Source organism: Nicotiana attenuata, unplaced genomic scaffold (genome assembly GCF_001879085.1).
Source record: "Nicotiana attenuata strain UT unplaced genomic scaffold, NIATTr2, whole genome shotgun sequence".
Classification (NCBI taxonomy): domain Eukaryota; kingdom Viridiplantae; phylum Streptophyta; class Magnoliopsida; order Solanales; family Solanaceae; genus Nicotiana; species Nicotiana attenuata.
In genome coordinates, this window is record NW_017670854.1 from 118,031 (window position 1) to 137,111 (window position 19,081).

Genomic DNA, 19,081 nt, shown 5'->3' on the forward strand with positions numbered 1-19,081 from the left:
TTAAGGATAAGCATTTACGGAAACGACAGCATGGCAATAAAAGAGGCGACAACTTCAATTAAGGCACGTAAGAGTGAATTTAGTAAGTGAAGGATTTAACATGATAAAATAACTTCATTTTTAAGGACATAAGAACCTAAGAACCTAAAACGGTCAAATACCAATAAATAAGTCCGAGTACGTACTCGTCACCTCGCGTACACGGTCTTCACATGATACAATTAGCACAAATGACTCAAATCCTAAGGGGTAGTTTCCCCCACATAAGGTTAGGCAAGATACTTACCTTAAAAAAGCTAGACCGGTACTCTAAAATGGTCTGCTCGTGTGAAACAACCTCCGGACGGCTCAAATCTAGCAAAAATACTTCATCTCATGAATAAAAAAACCATAGAAAACAAATTCGGATAATAAAGTTTTAATATTTAATAAAAACTAAAAAGTCAGCCCTAGGCCCGCACCTCGGAACTCGAAAAAAATTACAAAATCTGAACACCCACTCCGATATGAGTCCAACCATACCACAATTATCAAATTCCGACATCAAATCGTGCTTCAAATCATCATTTTACATTTTTGAAAGTTTTCGCAAAATTTCTCATTTTCTCCCATTCAAAACACAAATTTAATGATAAAAATAAAGATAAAATCATGAAATAAAACCAAATCCGGTTAATGAACACTTAACCCAATTCAGCACGTGAAGAACCCCTCAAACAATCGCTCAAATCCGAGGTCTCTAACTCAAAAATATGATAAAAATGGCCAAACCCTAGACTTATAGCATTCTGCCCAGCACTTCCGCATTTGTGGACAAACACGCGCACCTGCGCTCTCGCTTTTGCGAGCAATTCACCGTATCTGCGACCTTCACTTATCAGCCCAGGAATTGCAGCTGGGAGAGACCAGCCGCACCTATTATGTTGCTTCTGTGAACCAAGAAGCACACTTGCGCAGTCGCTTCTGCGACAAATTCTCCGCACCTGCGAAGACTGGCAACCCAGCTCACGCCCGCACCTGCGCGCACCAGCTCGCTCCTGCGAAATCGCATCTGCGGGAATGACATCGCAGATGCAAAGAACCCTAGCTCCCAGCCATCTCGCTTCTGCGCCTTCATCTCCGCACCTGCGACTATCGCACCTGCTCCTAGTGGTCCCCAGGTGCGACCACACCTGAACTCTGCCCAAACCAGCCTTACCCCATATGATCCAATTGATCCGAAACTCGTCCGAAACTCACTCGGGACCCTAGGACCCCGTCCGAACATGCCACCAAGTTTCATAACATAACGTGGACCTACTTAAGGCCTCAAATCACATCAAACAATGTCAAAACTACAAATCGCACCTCAAATCGAACTTAATGAACTTTTGAACTCTCAACTTTTACAACTCGCGTCGAAACATATCAAATCAATCCGGAATGATGTCAAATTTTGTATGCCATTCCTAAATGACATAATGGAGCTATTCCCAGTCTTTGAATTGCAATCTGAGCCCGATATAAATAAAGTTAACTCTCGGACAAACCTCTCAACCTTCCAAACCTTCAACTTTTCAATTTTTACCAAAATGCATCAAATTAACCTCCAAATCCAAATCCGGACACACGCCTAAGTCCAAAATCACCATACGGAGCTATTGGAGTCATCGAACAAAAATTTCGGAATCGTCTACACATAAGTCCAACTCCGATCAACTCTTACCACTTAAGCTTCTAAAACAAGAATCATCCTTCTAAACCAACTCCGAAACATCCGAAAATCAAACTCAACCATACGCAAGTAATAATACACAACACGGAGCTACTCGAGACCTTAAGCCACCGAACAGAATGCTAATTCTCAAAATGAGCAGTCAGGTCATTACAGTATGTAAACATAGGATAATAGCAGTATGTGTTTTTAAGCTTCCCTCTCATCTTTAAAACTTCTTTAGCAGCAACTATCTATTCGGATAATGAAAGTTTAATAAATGCTTCTACATCTTAGCTGTGAATGACATATCTTTTAAAATATTGTCTATCTTTACATATATGATTGTAATTGTGCCTTTTTGAAAAAGAATGTTCATTTACTGAGCTGAGAACTTTAATCAACAAAAGGCAAAGAGTACAACAATATTGACAATACCAAAAAAGTCAAACAATGGAGTTAGCAGCAAGACCACTTTCAAAGTAACAAATACATCTTTATCTATTTACTAAATGTTAATTTTAAGTCATTCCATAAATTCAAAAGTCCAATAAATACAAATGTAGAATAATTACTCCATTACTAATAAGTCAATCTTTGCCTCTAAAGGATGCTACGACCTGATGCAGTTCTAAGATTAAAATTAAAGACTAAGTTATTATGTTATTTTGGAGACACGATAGTCAATCTAACACTTGGAAGAAGATATGTATTGCATGAAAAAAATATGTAATACTTGGAAAAAATATGGAATACTTTGAGAATGAGTTAATTGAGTAATATGAGAGATAGGGTAGTTTTCATGTTAATTCATTTCATGATTTTGTTCCTCCTTCAAATTTTGAATTTCTCTCCTATTTCATCTGTGTATTAACACTCAAAATCAGAGCATATATAAAGATCTTACAAAAATAACATAAGAAAGAGGGTTAAGCGAAAGAACATTGGAAAGATAGTTTAACATAAATAATCACTTTCAAATACAATCACCATATATTTCAGCCATGAAATTTGAAAATCGTAGCAGATTTGGAATTAAATAGGGGAAAAAAGTGAAATAAAATCTTATATGAAATTGGAATACACATAGTTGATGGAAAGAATTAATAAAGTAGAACAAAACATCAGCTACAAGGATTTTCAGCATGAAATCACTTTTTTTTAAAAGAAGTGGAAGAAGATTAGAGAAAAGTTGCGGACCTAGTGGAGAAGATGAACTAAACCCACATAAGTCCTTCAAAATATACTGTTAACTAGGAGCAAATGATTGTATAAAAGGGACTGTCGGAGAGTTCTAGGATATTGGGGTTTGTATAGATAAAAAAGTAGATGAAAGTGGCGGAGACTTCTAGAATATTGTAGGGCTGTTGTGGGGTTTATATGTATATACGTACTTTTATTCTTATATATATTATAATAAAATAAAATATATAATGACAAGTTTGCCCTTGGTAGACCATCTTTCCCTTTTCTATATGATAGATCAACATTTCTCTCATACCTTTGTTTTCTTGTGAAAATTAACTTAGTTTTTTAGACGTTTACCATGAGAGATCTTTATATTAATTTATCTCATGATTTTGTTCCTCATTCAAATTTCGAATTTCTACCATATTTCTTCTATGTTTTTAGTTATTATTAACACTAGAATTCAGAATATAAATAAAGATCATACAACAATAACAGAAAAAAGAGGGTTAAGCCAAACAACATTGGAAAGATAGTTTGACGTGAATAATCTCTTTCAAATACAATCTGTCATGACTCAAAATTCATTAAAGGTCGTGATAGCGCCTAACACCGAAGTCAGGCAAGCCAACCATAATGATTAACTTAATTACACATTGTAGCATTTTGAAATCATAAATTTATTTCGATTAAATAGTATGAAATAGAATTTACAGGATGGACGATAATATTTTTCACAACTATAATAATGAATAACCCGTAAGCACCCTCAAAATCCGGTGTCACAAGTGCATGAGCATCAACTAGGAAGGGTAATCAAATACAACATATGTCTGGAATACAAATTGGACAGAAAAATATAAATAACTTTGAAGGAGACTCTGCCTGCTGCAGATCGTAACATGAAATGCAGCTTGTTGTAAGTCACTGCATCATCCGCGCCTCCGCGCCCAAAGGACCACCAGACATAAATGTACCAGCACAAAAAATTGTGCAGTAAGTGTAGTACGAGTACATAAATCAACGTGTAACAAGTAAGTATTTAGCCTAACCCGGAGGAGTAGTGATGAGGGGTCGACATCGACACTTACTAGGAGTCTAATAATATCAGGTACAGTAAAGCGGTAAATAAATATGAGCTAGAGTAAATAAACAAAATAAATAAGTATAAATATGTTGTACAATTCTCCTCTTTTCAATGAACTCAAGCTCTCAGTTAGCAAATTCCTCCTCAACGGAGCATATATATATAATGGACCTCACCAAATAGGTTGTTATAATTCAAATCAGGAAAAACTCACAAATACACTGGTGAGGTGAACGGCCAGATCCCATTAGAATAACAAGCTTAAACGGGTCCTTGACCCCCACTTACGAATAACGTGTGAGTTATAATTTTTAAGAAAAATCGTTCAATGAAAACGCATAGCGCATGACAAATCCGTAAGAGGAACACCATTATTCCGTGGAAAATCATAACAAGTCTATCACTCTATGCATGACGAGTCTCAAGTCGTAATGCGAAATAAAAGAATTAAACGAGCAAAGATAATCCCTATAGTACAAGTATGGCATGGTGTGAACCTAAGTCTGCCCGGACAATAACATAAATCTAACTACGTACAGACTCTCGTCACCTCGTGTGTACGTAGCTCCCGCAACTAGTTACATATATTAAATATATCACCTAGGGGTAGTTTCCCCCTCACAGAGTTAGACAAGAGACTTAACTCGCTCCGAAGTTCCATAACCGGCTCCAATGCTGCTCTAACACCCTAAACCGGTGCTCGTCGCTCCAAAACAATGTGCAAGCCAATAGAAATATACTCTAATACTCATAACAAATTGATTTAAACAGTTTCCCAACTCCGATCGAAAAGTCAATAAAGCAACCATAGGACCCACGTGCCCGGATTCCAAAAAATTTGGAAGAAATTTGTCACCCATAACCTCATGAAGTCAAATATATAATTTTTACTAAATTCCATAACCATTTTCGTGGTCAAATTCCATTTTTATTCAAACCTAGGTTTTTCATCTAAAGCCATGCTTTCACAAATTTTTACATGTAAATCTACCCAAAATCTATATATTTAACTCATGTTGTGTAGAATTTACTTACCTCAAGGTGCTAGGTTAAAAACCCCTTCCAAGAGCTCTAAAAATCGCCCAAGAGATGAATGAAAATGAGTCAAATGGCCTAAGTCCCGCATTTAATAAAGTTGTGCACAGGTTGCAGATGTCGCATTTGCGACACCTGGTTCGCAAATGCGACAAAATCTTCGCGAATACGAATCTGGGTTCCGCACTGTCAAACTCGGAAATGCGACAAAAAACTCGCAAATGCGAAGGCAGGCTTGGTCGCAAATGCGACAGATGCGAGTCCTGCCTAGATCAGGCTTCTCCGCAATTGCAAAGCCTTTCTCGCAAATGCGAGGTCCGCATATGCGAACCATTTCTCGCATTTGCGATACTTGAGACACCAACAAAGAAAAACTATAAAACTGAAGCTTTCTCATCCTTTCGAACATGTCCGAAACTCACCCGAGCCCTCGAGGCTCCACACCAAACGTCCACACAAATCTAAAAAAATACGAGCTCGCTCGCGCGATCGAAACACCGAAATAACATCTAAAATCACGAATCGGACGCCAAAACACATGGATTAACTCATGAACTCAAGAACTTTTAAAAATACTTCTGCGCGCCCGATTCCTATCAATTCAACTCGGAATGATGCCACTATTTGCGTGCAAGTCTTATATGACATTACAGATCTATTCCCGGTCTCGGAATCCCTATTGGACCTCGATAACACCAAACCTACTCCAAACCAAATTTAAAGAACTTTAAAACCTCCAAAGAGTAAACTTTCACTATTAGGCGGTGAAACGCTCCCGGGTTATCCAAAACCCAATCCGAACATACGTCCAAGTCCAAAATTATCATACGAACCTATTGGAACCGTCAAATCTCGATTCCGATGTTGTTTACTCAAAAGTCAAACCTTAGTTCTCCAAATTAAAGCTTCTGAAATTAGAATTTTCTTTCCAACTCAACTCCAAACTTCCCGAAACTCAATTCCGACCACACGTACAAGTCATAATACCTGAGGTGGAGCTACTCAAGGTCTCAAACCGCCGAACCACGCGCTAGAGATCAAAACGACCTGTCGGGTCGTTACATTCTCTCCCACTTAAACATACGTTCGTTCTCGAACATGCTAAGAAATGTTACGGAGTTGTCCAAAATCAATGTTTAACACCTCGTGCACTTAACCGTGCTAGCACAACCCAGTTGAGCACATTAGCTCGAGCCAGTCTGAAAATCCTCCCTTTTATTTAGTCAAATAAGCCTTAGAGCCAAATTCCAACATCTGAAATCCTTCACCAAGCCTGCTTTCAGCATATGAACACCGTATCAGTCGTTATACCTGTCACACCTCCCTTTTTCACCTACTACACCCCGTGAAGGGTATAATAAAAGGGAGTTTTTCCAATTAAAGGACAATCGAAACGGGATTCATTTTATTAAAAGATTCAGAGTCGCCACTTGGGAGATTTATGGTGTCCCAAGTCACCAGTTTGAATCCCGAATCGAGGAAAAGGATTTGACTCTATTTAACAGTCGCGAACCAGAAATCCAAGTATGGAATTCTGTTAACCCGGGAGAAGGGGTTAGGCACTCCCGAGTTCCATGGTCTCAACTGCTATATTTGGCTAAAGTCTGATTTTAATACATGTTATCCTATTGCAATTTTAGAATTGTTTAACCGCTTTTAATTAGTTTTTATGAAAGTGAACGTCGTTTAAGAGCGTATTTTTGGATCACGTCACATGAAATGCACCCGAATCCTTGACACCTCTTATTCAACGTTTTGGGATTTGGATTTGGGTCGCATGAAATGCACACCCGTAGTTAAGAAGGTAAAATTATTAAAAAGCGCGCCTAAAGTGGCTAGCGTCTTGTTAACTTTGCCGGAGGCCATGAAAATTCGCTAAATGGCACGTCCCAAATTCTACATTTTTAAATAAAGTAATTAAAGAGGGCCACGCAATTAGTGATTTATTTGGCGCGGCGCACCTCAATTATTCCAAAGGGTTTACTCAACTAAAACAAACTACGGATGTTCATAAGTTATTTTTCTTAAACTACTTTCTAGATTGTTATAAGGGCAAGTAATATGGAATTATTCGGACGATCAAGTTGATTGAATATTTTTGGAGCATGGATAAGCACTTATTCATTATTGAAGAGATGTGCTAGCTAATTAAAAAAGAAATGGGCCATCGATAGAATACTTCTTGTTCCATATACCTTCAAGACTAAGCACATATCCACAAGGCCCAAATATAATTCAAGTTTTTTTTTTTTTTTTTTTTGCAATAACAACCAAACCCAACCCTTTACTTTTAAACCCAAATTAGCCAAACATGGTTTCAGTGACAAGTTCTTTGACAGATAACTACTACTACTATAGTGAATCTAGACAAAATAAACTATAACTAGGAGATCAACATAATATGAACCAATATAATCTAAAAGAAATCATGAAACATGGATCTTACTACAAATTTTAAAAGGTATGAAAAGTTCAAAACAGAGAATTATATACTTAATCAAAACATAAATATTATTCCAACCAAAACATAATTGAAAGAGGAAATAAAGAGAGGTTAGAAAAATGGACCTTAAAGGAAACCAAAGAACGACAACTTTAAATTAGTAGAGCACTTTTCTTTGATATTGAATCAATAGGCTCCAAAGGATTTACGGCAATGTTCGTTCAGAAATCACCAAACACGAGTGCGTATAGCTTCAATTACAAGTGCCGAACGGAAGCTAGCCGGGAATAGCAAAAGGAAGCCGCTGTATCGAGTCTGATTTCTCTTGGATATTAGGTCCTAGCTCTCTGTTTTCATCCATTTTCTTTTTGATCTGTCCATTTCTCTTGTATGTGTGTTCCTTTTTAAGAGGATGATGAAAAACGGCTGCTATCCAGGCATGTGTTTTTAGGTGTATATGGTGTTGGGATTGAAAACTTGGGGTAGGGTTTCTATAATTGGATATTTTATATGAAGGTGGTAAGGATGATGTCCATAGGATTAAAAGGAAATAAATGGTTAGGATTAAATCTTGCACTTAAGTGGGCTAATAGGTTTGGAAGAATGGGCTAAGGGTAATTGGGTTGGACCATGTCTTTTTGGGTTTCTCTTTTTTTCTTCATTTCTTTTCTTTATTCTAAAGATGAATTAAAAATAGCTTTAAAAAGATACTAGTATATTTACGATAATAAAAATATTTAGAGAAGACAAATAATTACTATATTAATGACATTTAAAGACTACTCAATATATACTAAAATGTAAAATATTTTTTTGAACTTTTTCTTCTTATCTTTTTTTTTTGGAAAATAAAATGCCAAGACTATTTTTTTTTAATTTTTCAAAAAACAAAACTAATTAGACAAAATATCAACTAGCTAGAATAAGGGAAAATATTTTTTTGTAATTCTTTTTTTAGATAAAATAAGGTAAAGAGAGCGATACTATATCTAAACTAAATATTTACGCTAAAATATAAAAATCTTGGGGAGGGTCAAAAATCATATATCTACAATACCCTGTACCAAAACATGATTGTATACCCTTACTGATTTCAAACTATGCACCGCATAATTCATATGACCATAATAACATCCTCTGACGATAATAGCCAAAATCCCACGAATTCGATGCCCACAACACACCTCATGACGTATATAAGTCCTGTTTCAACTCTTGCAATACTGCCACGACGGAAGAGATGTGTAGAAACTCATAACCACCTGTCAAATCACGATTTATGAAGTCTCTCCTCCTGACAAGAACTGTTACCTCACTCTGAACTGAATAACGATATTTGCTCCTTAATATGACTTCTGTAAATCCGATCGCACTGATCCCAGGTCCAATAATCTCGTATCACCCAGTGCAAGCTGCTCCGACAATAAGCCAGCACAAATACTATCTAAGATTTCATATGACGCCATCAATGCGCCAACAAGCTACAACTAATGTGACACATGATGAAGTCCAAATCCACTAATAAGAAGTAAATGGATACGGTCGCATGCAATATAATTTACCCAACTATGAGTCGTGGTCGAATCCCACAAAGAACAATATGTAGGTGATTAGGAATGTAAGAGAATTATCACTTATGATGCAATGCCAAACACTAAGAATTGATTTGAGAAAATATCTATACCTAAATGCGGAAATGTAAACTAACCTAGAAAGCAAGTAAAATGATCAATGGCTACAAGTATAGATGCATTCAGGACATAAGCACAACAAGGTATTTAATCCACACTTCAAATATGATTATTTTCATAAACAAGATTCAAGTGTTGGATAAAATACTACACACTTAGATATACAATACAAAGCAAGGAAATGAAGAAATGAACATAAATGGGTAAGAAATTCTCAACCAAAAGCTTCAAATCTTCAAAACCCAAGTGTGTGCGCAAACCCTAGCTTCCAAAGCTTGTTCTTCTCTAGTGTTGAGGACTGAAAATAAGCCAAAAGATCTCCCAAAAATTTTCTAGGTCGTGTATTTGTGGGTTTGGAATTGAGAAAATATGAAATGTCATTCCAGTCCAATTCTGATGCCCGTTGACCGCACCTGCAGAACAATCCTCGCAGGTGCGGCTCCGCAGAAGCGGATACCTTATTGCAGAAGCGAAAACATAAAGGGACTTCTGGCTCCGCAGATGTGGTCTCTCTAGCACAGAAGCGCAACCGCAAAAGCGGTTCTTCACTCGCAGATGCGGTTCTAGGCAAAGTGTCTCAGCTCTGCAGATACGGTCCGTTTCTCGCAGACGCGAGATCGCTTCTGCGACCTATCTTTCGCAGATGCGGATTCCCTAAAGAGTTTTGCATTGTTTCACCATTTTTTTTGCTCAATTCCACTTCAATTGAGTTCAAATCACTTCATGGCATCATTTACCTGAAAATCTAACAATACACACCATAAACGACCTCATATTATAGTTAAAGGATAATAAAACTAAAGAAAAGAGACTAGAATGAGTGGTAAAATCACCACTCATCAACACATAAGGAAACACAAACTCTGGAAAAGGACTATCCATCCCGCATAACAAATAAAACAGCCATCAAATACAAGGAACCGTGCTCAACCTCTCGCTGTTGCAGTGTGCAACCCGATCCAAACAACATACCTGTAGTGGCGTGCCACCCGATCCACACATGACAATAAATAGGGAAGTACCCATCAAGTCAAAATGCCTATACCTACGAAATACCCGAATATCGACCACGAACATGCCAAGTGCAAAAATATAACCCTGGGGAGACAGATAGCGCCATACGCTATAAAACCCAGACACAACTAGGGTGCAATAAATGACCTGCATCTCGAGAGCCATCTTGCTCATATAACACCACAAGCTACACAAAATCACAACACATGTATGCTGAAATGAACACATCCGGCTCGATATAGAGCACACACTTACATTTAGATCCATCAACGAACCTCAAGCCGATTCTGATCATACCATACTGGGCCAATAACCTTCCAAGGATCCACAATAACCTTTTTTTCCCATGACACACAAGAACAGCCGCCGAATCCGAAATAAACTTCTGCAGTTCACAACCAAATGAATAGAGCGCCTTCTAGGCCTAAACTCTCACATTAGTGATAGTACCATAATCTCCATACTTGGTTTCAATATTTAGTCAATTAAGTGACTGCATTCCTTAGCGTCAGAGCATTAGGTTCACTTAGGTCATGAGCAAGTCCAGTAGTCTTGCGGATCGGTACGGAGACGTCTGTACTTATCTTTGAGAGGCTATAGGGCTGTTAGGAGCACTTCCCTTCTTTACTCCTTATCATGCAATTTGATTCCTTCGAGACTCATGCCCTTATTTCTTTCCTACTTATTCTTGTACGGTGTTGAGCACTCGTGTCAATTGGGTATCTGGGAGTTGCAGTGGTACTACAGACGTGGAGCAGGATGATTCTCCCTGCGTGTTCGAGCAAGTTATTATCATCTTCTTACGGAAGGATGTTCAGTCATTTCGGTTCAATAACTGTATTTCTGATGGTTTTTGATGCTACGCACGGGTTTGCCATGAAGTTCATAAGTTGTTATGGCACCGTGTTGGCGTATTGGTAGAGTGCTTATTTATGGATCGCGGTAGTAAATTACTTGATAGAAGGATTTCCCAGCTCATGGCTTAGAGGTTCAGCATTTAGTTCTGGTGGAGGAAAGGCAGTCGGACTATGAATGTTCAGGCTTGGGTTTGATGGAGTAATGAGACTTTGTATCTTCGAGCGAGGTGGTATTTTTAACTTGAGGTGGTGTCTTTGTCCTTGTTGAATGTGTTAAGTTTGCTGGTATTATGATCTTCTTCAATTCACCTTTGGGACAGGATATTATGAAATGGTGACGGGGAAAGCGGCTTGATGATAGGCTATAATTACGTATTTTAGTCACTTATTACACTCTAATTTACTGCACTTTAATTGAGTTTGAGCTTTAATCGCTAGTGTTTTGCACTAATGGTGTGTTTTATGCCTTGTAGGAGTGATTCCGAGCTATGTAGATGTTATGGAATGAATTCAAGTAATTTGGAGCTTTAAATTTTGAGTAAAAGTTCAAGGAATTAAGCCGGGATCGTGTTTGGGGGTCAACGGATGATAGTTAGAGCGAACGAAGACTCCAGTAGGCATATTGCGCAGTGTCTAGTAAAATAGATATAACTTTTTGCTCAGACCTCTATTTTAGCTCCACAATATATGGTTGGAAAGCTAACTCAAAGGGCTACAACTTTCATGTTTTACGTTTTCCTAAATGCGGAACGTAACAGGGTGTAAAATGCGCGAACGCGCGAAGTTAGCGCAAAGTCGCGCGAGTTAAGAAGCTGGAGGCAGCATGTCAGAAGTCATGCGCGAGCTCGCGCTAGTCACCCGGGAAAAATGTCCTTTTTCACATTGGAGAAGGTATAGTTATTTGGGCCCAACTATACTTGGAATATATACATGGAAAAACGGTATTTTGAGTGGGAGGACGTTTTTGAGAGGAAAACACAAGCACAGAGCCGTCGTGGAGGCCGGGTTTCATCTTTTCTTCTACCAACTTAGTCTTTTTAAGTTTCTTTGTATGATTTGTTATTTTGCTACCATGTCTATGTGGAGCTAAACTTCACGTTCTAGGGTTGTGGTTCTTTCATGACTATTGTTATTCGGATATTGATTTTGATTTCTTAGTTTATCATATTGGTTTATTCATCAATCCTGCACTTAATTATTTGATTGCTTGATCACCAATTGAATACTATCTACGAATCTAGAGTTAAACTCGAAAGTGGGAATTCTAGATTGCATATAGGATTGAGTAGAGCAAGTTCTTGAACCTGGGCCTCGGGGAACGGATTCGCGGTTAGGATAGACATATACCTAATTGCCTTGCTTGGTTGATTTACAGGAATTATAAATGCGTTCTTGTTGATTCTAACTCCATAGACATATAGGCGTTAGATTAGCTTGAATAGGCGAGTAAGAACTCGACAGATTCTTATGAGCAGTATTAACCCTGTCAACCAATAAACTAGATAAATTAATTAGACAATTCAATTGAAGAATACAATAGGAATGTTAGATAGCCCATAACCCTAGATCGCTTTCATTACATTGATATCATAAAAATCTGCTCTTCCTCTGTTTAAAGTTCATTATTTATATTTCTTTATTCAATTAGTTTAGTATCAAATATTTCTTGGTTTAATTCTTGTATAGATAATTAGGATAGTCTAATTTAGTTAATAGTTAATCACAAGTCCTCGTGGGATCGACATCCGACTTTTAGTCACTTTATTACTTGACGACCGCGTATACTTGCGTGTGCGTTTGGCCGCAACAAGTTTTTGGCGCCGTTGCCGGGGACTTAGAAATTAACTATTTTTCTAGATTAGACTTTAAATTTTATCCTTTTTTTGTATATACTTTTATTTTTACAAATATTTGATATTTTTCTCTTAGTGTGTTCCTAGTTCTCTCAGCATGACATCTGGGGATCAAAGATACGGAGGTAAGGCTATTGATGAAGACTCTTGGTTGACAAAAGACTTTTATGGCTCGTATTTTTGGTCTTGTCATGGCCTGACTTCTTGGAGGTCTGAATTTGAATATGGGAGTAAGGGTTGGTATTGGGAAGAATATTCACGATTAGGCGAATATGCGAAACGACGTTGTCTTCTAACAACGTTGGTGAATGATTGGTCTAAGGAGAGAGATGAACTTGCACATAAAATTGATAATTTTAGCTTGGTTGTGCATAACTTAGATGCAGATTTGAGCACAAAGGTTGATGCGTATAACGCCCAACAATTTAATAATGAGTTGTGTGAAGCTGAAAAAAATCTTTTAGACCAAATTGAGGAGCTAAAACGAGAATACCAATCACTAGACCATGTTTTTCTTGATGATGCCAATATTGAGAAGAGTGCTCTAGAGTCATTTAAGGGAGTAGATAACACTACTTTGGGAGACTTGAGTGTGTGTAAATATGGGAATGCAAATAGTAGTAAAATTCATGAGTTAGGGTGCATTAGACCTCATTCCAATCATTTTTCCACATTGTGTTTAGATAGTAAGATTCTAATCGAGCCATCTGAGCCAATGAGGGGGTCAAAGAGTGAGGACGAGAGTGCCTATATTCTTGAATTTGTTGTGCCGAAGAGCAAAAATTACATTCCTCATCTAAAGGCCGAGAAGTGCAGAGTTAAAAATTTATTACTTGGCCTGGTTATCTTTGTAGCCCCACCAAAGGAGCATAGCCACAGACTGGATGCTCTGTTAGGGGTACAATTCATAAGTTCAAGGTGGAGACAAAAATTGGTTCAAGTCGTGCCGCGACTTTAAATTAGGCTCTTGTTGGGAGGCAACCCAGCTTTACTGCTTTCTTTTATTTTTGATTTTTTTTCTTGTTGTATTATTTTTGTAGTGTTGTTTTATTTTGTAGAATTTTGAGCATAAGGAGCAAAGCTATAGGAAGTGTGCAAAAGTGAGCCAGCTGGTTGGAACTAGTGTGAGGTACCCGCGCAAAGGACCATCCTTGGGAGAAGTCTGAGTATCCCGTGAGCTGGTAATGCTTCGGCCTTTGGCCTACCAGGGAGTCTCTTTTACCCTCTTTTTATTTCCAGTGTGCATTGAGGACATTGCACAATTTTAAGTGTGGGGTGAGGAGATTGTCTGGGTGATTTTCTATGCTATGTTAGCTTAGTTATAGCACTCGTTCTTAGTGTAGTAATTTAAAAAAAACGAAAAGAAAGAAAAAATCGAAAAATTTGGACTTTTCCCGACGATGGATTGTGTGGACAGCTTTCTTGAGGGATTAAAGTCTAAACAACAACAAAAAAACAACACAAAAATATGTCTTTTAGCTTTCTTTAGGTAGTAATAATCCCCATGGTTTTTCTTTGTGCCTCGGTTTTTTTCCATGGGATGAAGTTTGAACCGGGTAGTAGTATTTTTTTTTATTTTTAGAGTAGAGTAGGAATTTAAGGAATAAATGGAGGAAGAACGATGAACCTAGGCGCCCTTGACTTGTTTGATAGTAGCATATTTAGGCTTTGGCATGTGTAGTATCTTCCCTATGATTTGAAATTATTGATGATGTCTTGCTTAGTTGGATAGCATGTCTGCTGATGCCTATGTTTCGTTATCTTGACTTGTGTTCACTTTGTGCTTAATGATTAATATCTCGTGGCTCCGTGAATACTTGCATTTGTTTGAGAGTCGGAATGAGACCGTCCTTAGTGAGTCATGTGCCATGTGTGGTGTGGTTTTTGTGTAGTCTATGTATGGTACTTGTGTCTAGAACTTGCCTGGTATGTGAATTGAAGCGAAATTTTAGGTGATGCTCGGTTTGAAAAATGATTTTAGGCTTTCTTTGACCTTTTTGAGCTTAATTGCTTATCACAAATAAAATCTATCCCTAGTTAAACCTTTTGAGCCTATAGACTTTTATTTGGCACCCACATTACAAGCCTATACCCTTTTATTCTTAATTGATATTGTTTTGATCCCTTTTCCTCTTAAAGCATTTTAATTGTGAGCTGAGTGCTAAAAGAAGTAAGAGGGAATTAAGTGTGGGGTGGCTTTTGAGTGGAACCAATAAAAAGAAGAAATGTGCACTTGTTTTGTAAAATAATACACCATTAGCAAAAATTGGAAAAAAAAAAAGAATAATCTGGAAAAAAAATAGAGATGAATACATTGTTGTCTTGTTCTTGCTAGTGGGTATGAACTAAAGTAGTGCTTAAAGAAGAAGGAAACGTTTTTGAGGGGTGATATTGTTTGTGAAAGTGAAGTGGATTGAAGAAATTGCGCTTAAGTTATCATGTGATGTGTTAAAGTGCTTAGGAGGGTTAGTCACTATTCCTAAATATATCCTACCCGTCCCTTAGCCCACATTACAACCATGAAAAAGTCCTAATTGATTTTAGATCGAGCGAGCCTACATTAGTAGAGATTTACATTATGGGCAAGCCTATGGTACCAAGTGCATGCATGTGATTTCTTTTGTGAGAGAGAGAGAGAGAGAGAGTTCATTGATATATATATATATATATATATATATATGAGTCTTTAAACTATATTTTGATCATGAGATTTGATTGTGTGGGTTCAACGTATTCTCTTGTTCTTGTTGTGAGGGCACATGGCTTCATGAGGGATAGGTAACGTTATTAGACTTCTCTACGACGTTGGGTGTTCAAGCCAAGAGTGCATTGTGACATTGAGTCAATTTTTGAGGCTAGGATTGTGGTGAGCATGTTGTCTTTGTTGTAAATAATTTTTAAGAATAGTATGAGTAAAAGGGAATTGTTGCATATGTTAGAGTTTAATTGTTGCTATCAACCATAATCATTGGTGTAGTGTGCTTCGAATATGTTAAGTGCTCATAGATAAAGTAAATTTTTGGTTGACTCGAGGACGAGCAACGTTTAAGTATGGGATGTTGATGATAGGCTATAATTATGTATTTTAGTCACTTATTACACTCTAATTTACTGCACTTTAATTGAGTTTGAGCTTTAATCGCTAGTGTTTTGCACTAATGGTGTGTTTTATGCCTTGTAGGAGTGATTCCGAGCTATGTAGATGATATGGAATGAATTCAAGTAATTTGGAGCTTTAAAGTTTGAGTAAAAGCTCAAGGAATTAAGCCAGGATCGTGTTTGGGGGTCAACGGATGATAGTTAGAGCGAACGAAGACTCCAGTAGGCATATTGCGCACTGTCTAGTAAAATAGATATAACTTTTTGCACAGAACTTCATTTTAGCTCCACAATATATGGTTGGAAATCTAACTCAAAGGGATATAACTTTCATGTTTTACGTTTTTCCAAATTCGGAACGGAACAGGGTGAAAAATGTGCGAACGCGCGAAGTTAGCGCGAAGTCGCGCAAGTTAAGGAGCTGGAGGCAGAATGTCAGAAGTCATGCGCGAGCTCGCGCTAGTCACCCGGGAAAAATGTCCTTTTTCACATTGGAGAAGGTATAATTGTTTGGGCCCAACACTACTTGGTATATATACATGGAAAAACGGTATTTTGAGTGGGAGGACATTTTTGAGAGGAAAACACAAGCACAGAGCCGCCGTGGAGGCCGGGTTTCATCTTTTCTTCCACCAACTTAGTCTTTTTAAGTTTCTTTGTATGATTTGTTATTTTGCTACCATGTCTATGTGGAGCTAAACTTCACGTTCTAGGGTTGTGGTTCTTTCATGACTATTGTTATTCGGATGTTGATTTTCATTTCTTAGTTTATCATATTGGTTTATTTATTCAATCTTGCACTTAATTATTTGATTGCTTGATCACCAATTGAATACTATCGACGAATCTAGAGTTGAACTCGAAAGTGGGAATTCTAGATTGCATATAGGATTGAGTAGAGCAAGTTCTTGAACCAGGGCCTCGGGGAACGAATTCGCGGTTAGGATAGACATATACCTAATTGCCTTGCTTGGTTGATTTACAGGAATTATAAATGCGTTCTTGTTGATTCTAACTCCATAGACATATAGGCGTTAGGTTAGCTTGAATAGGCGAGTAAGAACTCGACAGATTCTTATGAGCGGTATTAACCCTGTCAACCAATAAACTAGATAAATTAATTAGACAATTCAATTGAATAATACAATAGGAATGTTAGATAGCCCATAACCCTAGATCGTTTTCATTACATTGATATCATAAAAATCTGCTCTTCCTCTGTTTAAAGTTCATTATTTATATTTCTTTATTCAATTAGTTTAGTATCAAATATTTCTAGGTTTAATTCTTGTTTAGATAATTAAGATAGTCTAATTTAGTTAATAGTTAATCACAAGTCCTCGTGGGATCGACATCCAACTTTCAGTCACTTTATTACTTGACGATCGCGTATACTTGCGTATGCGTTTGGCCGCAACACGGCTAGCGGAGATCGCGGTGTGCAGTGGTTCAGAATCGAATCGGTGTTCCTAATGTTGGTGGCTCGAGAAAGATGATCTTCGGAGAGGTTTAGAGTTGGTAGCAATCTATTGGTTCAAGTGCTACAGAGATGGATTTTGATTTAAGGCAAAAACTGGGCATTGATGAGTAAGGACATGTGGGAGGTGTCTGGCGGTGGTTAAATTTCTAGAAGGCCAAGTGTGAGAAGCAGAAGTCGAGTAGTTGCTTAAAGGAGAGGGTTTGACCAAAGTGGGAGAGTAGCAGAGTAGCATATGGGTTCTGTGGTATGATAGTTGCACGCCTTGAGGAAAGTTTAGAGTGATTTGGGATTCATGGTGGATAGTGACTAGGTCTCCAGACTTAATTTAGAATATTGGCCACTATACTGAAGAGGATTGGATACAACAGAAAGGAGTTGCTCGATATAAAGAGGGATGCAACATGACTTCGGATTGGAATGTATTGTCACGCCCTTAGTTGATGTCAATTGGGAGTGAAAGGACTTGGACAGCTGGTGAATGAGCACGGGCTTAGGAAGGTTACTGATTTCGTAGTAATTGTACACAGTGCAGCGTCGTTGGAAGATGTTGACATGGAATTTCCATGAATGGGTTATCTCCTGTGAGCAGATTAGCAGTTATGTGGTGTTGATGAAGCTTCTACTAATAATTCTACCGGCTATCCGGTAAGAGTTCGAATATGTGAATGTGGCTAGTGATTCAGAGTGTTTATGAAATGTTTAACAGAATAATTTCAAAAAATCTGGCGGGTTGATTGTGGAAGATCATGTCAATGGGAAAGAAAGAATCATGGTGGGTTCCAGGGTTAGGTAATTGTAGCTTCAAGCTGAGTGGGGGAGCCTACCATCTGCGATTAGATTGCGTGGTTGTCTACTTGTGAGGTTTCTGATTATCGGCATATTGGTGGGTTATTACGACTACAGAAAGAAAACATCGCCGGTAATTTGAGCAAAGGATTTGAGGAATGTGCGCTATATTTGGCCTTATCGATTCATGTTCAGGCTTTGGGAAGACTCAAAGTTTATGCTTCGTGTATATGTGATGTAAAAGGGAAGTAATTCAGCCGGGTGCTTCTTTGAGAGGGTGTTCAAGTGCTAGCAGAGCCTTGGAGTATTCTATGTTATGATTGTTCTGCGCTGCAACATTGGAGGAACAGGAGAAAATAACTTCGGATTCATAAAGGATTTATCAAAATGGGTGTACCTATTGAATATGCGAATGTGCGCACAAGGAGGGTCTGAGATGGTTCGTGGGTTTTGAGACAATGTGGTCTCGTGATATAGGGTCACTCAGGATGAGTGCAGATTGGGTTCGTTATATTTTGATGGAGCGATTATTATTTCTAAGGCAAGTCCAGAGTAAATTAGAAGAATTCGGATCGGTTATCAATGGTTGAATTGGCATGATGGTGTCAATGATCAGTTCCTTCAACGTGTTAAGTTATACATGGGATTTGTGGCGGTACGTGCGAGGCTGACGATCGCCGTAATTTGAGTCAATTGGAGGCATTCGATTATAATGGCCTGTTATGTGTAGATGGATCCCGGAAGAGTTATGGTGGTTTAGACCACTACTTGAGGTTTGTATATTCTGCGGTTATGGAAATTCAGTCACGTGTTGCAATGGTTCTCCTGAATTGAGTTAAGTGAAAGATTTATGTA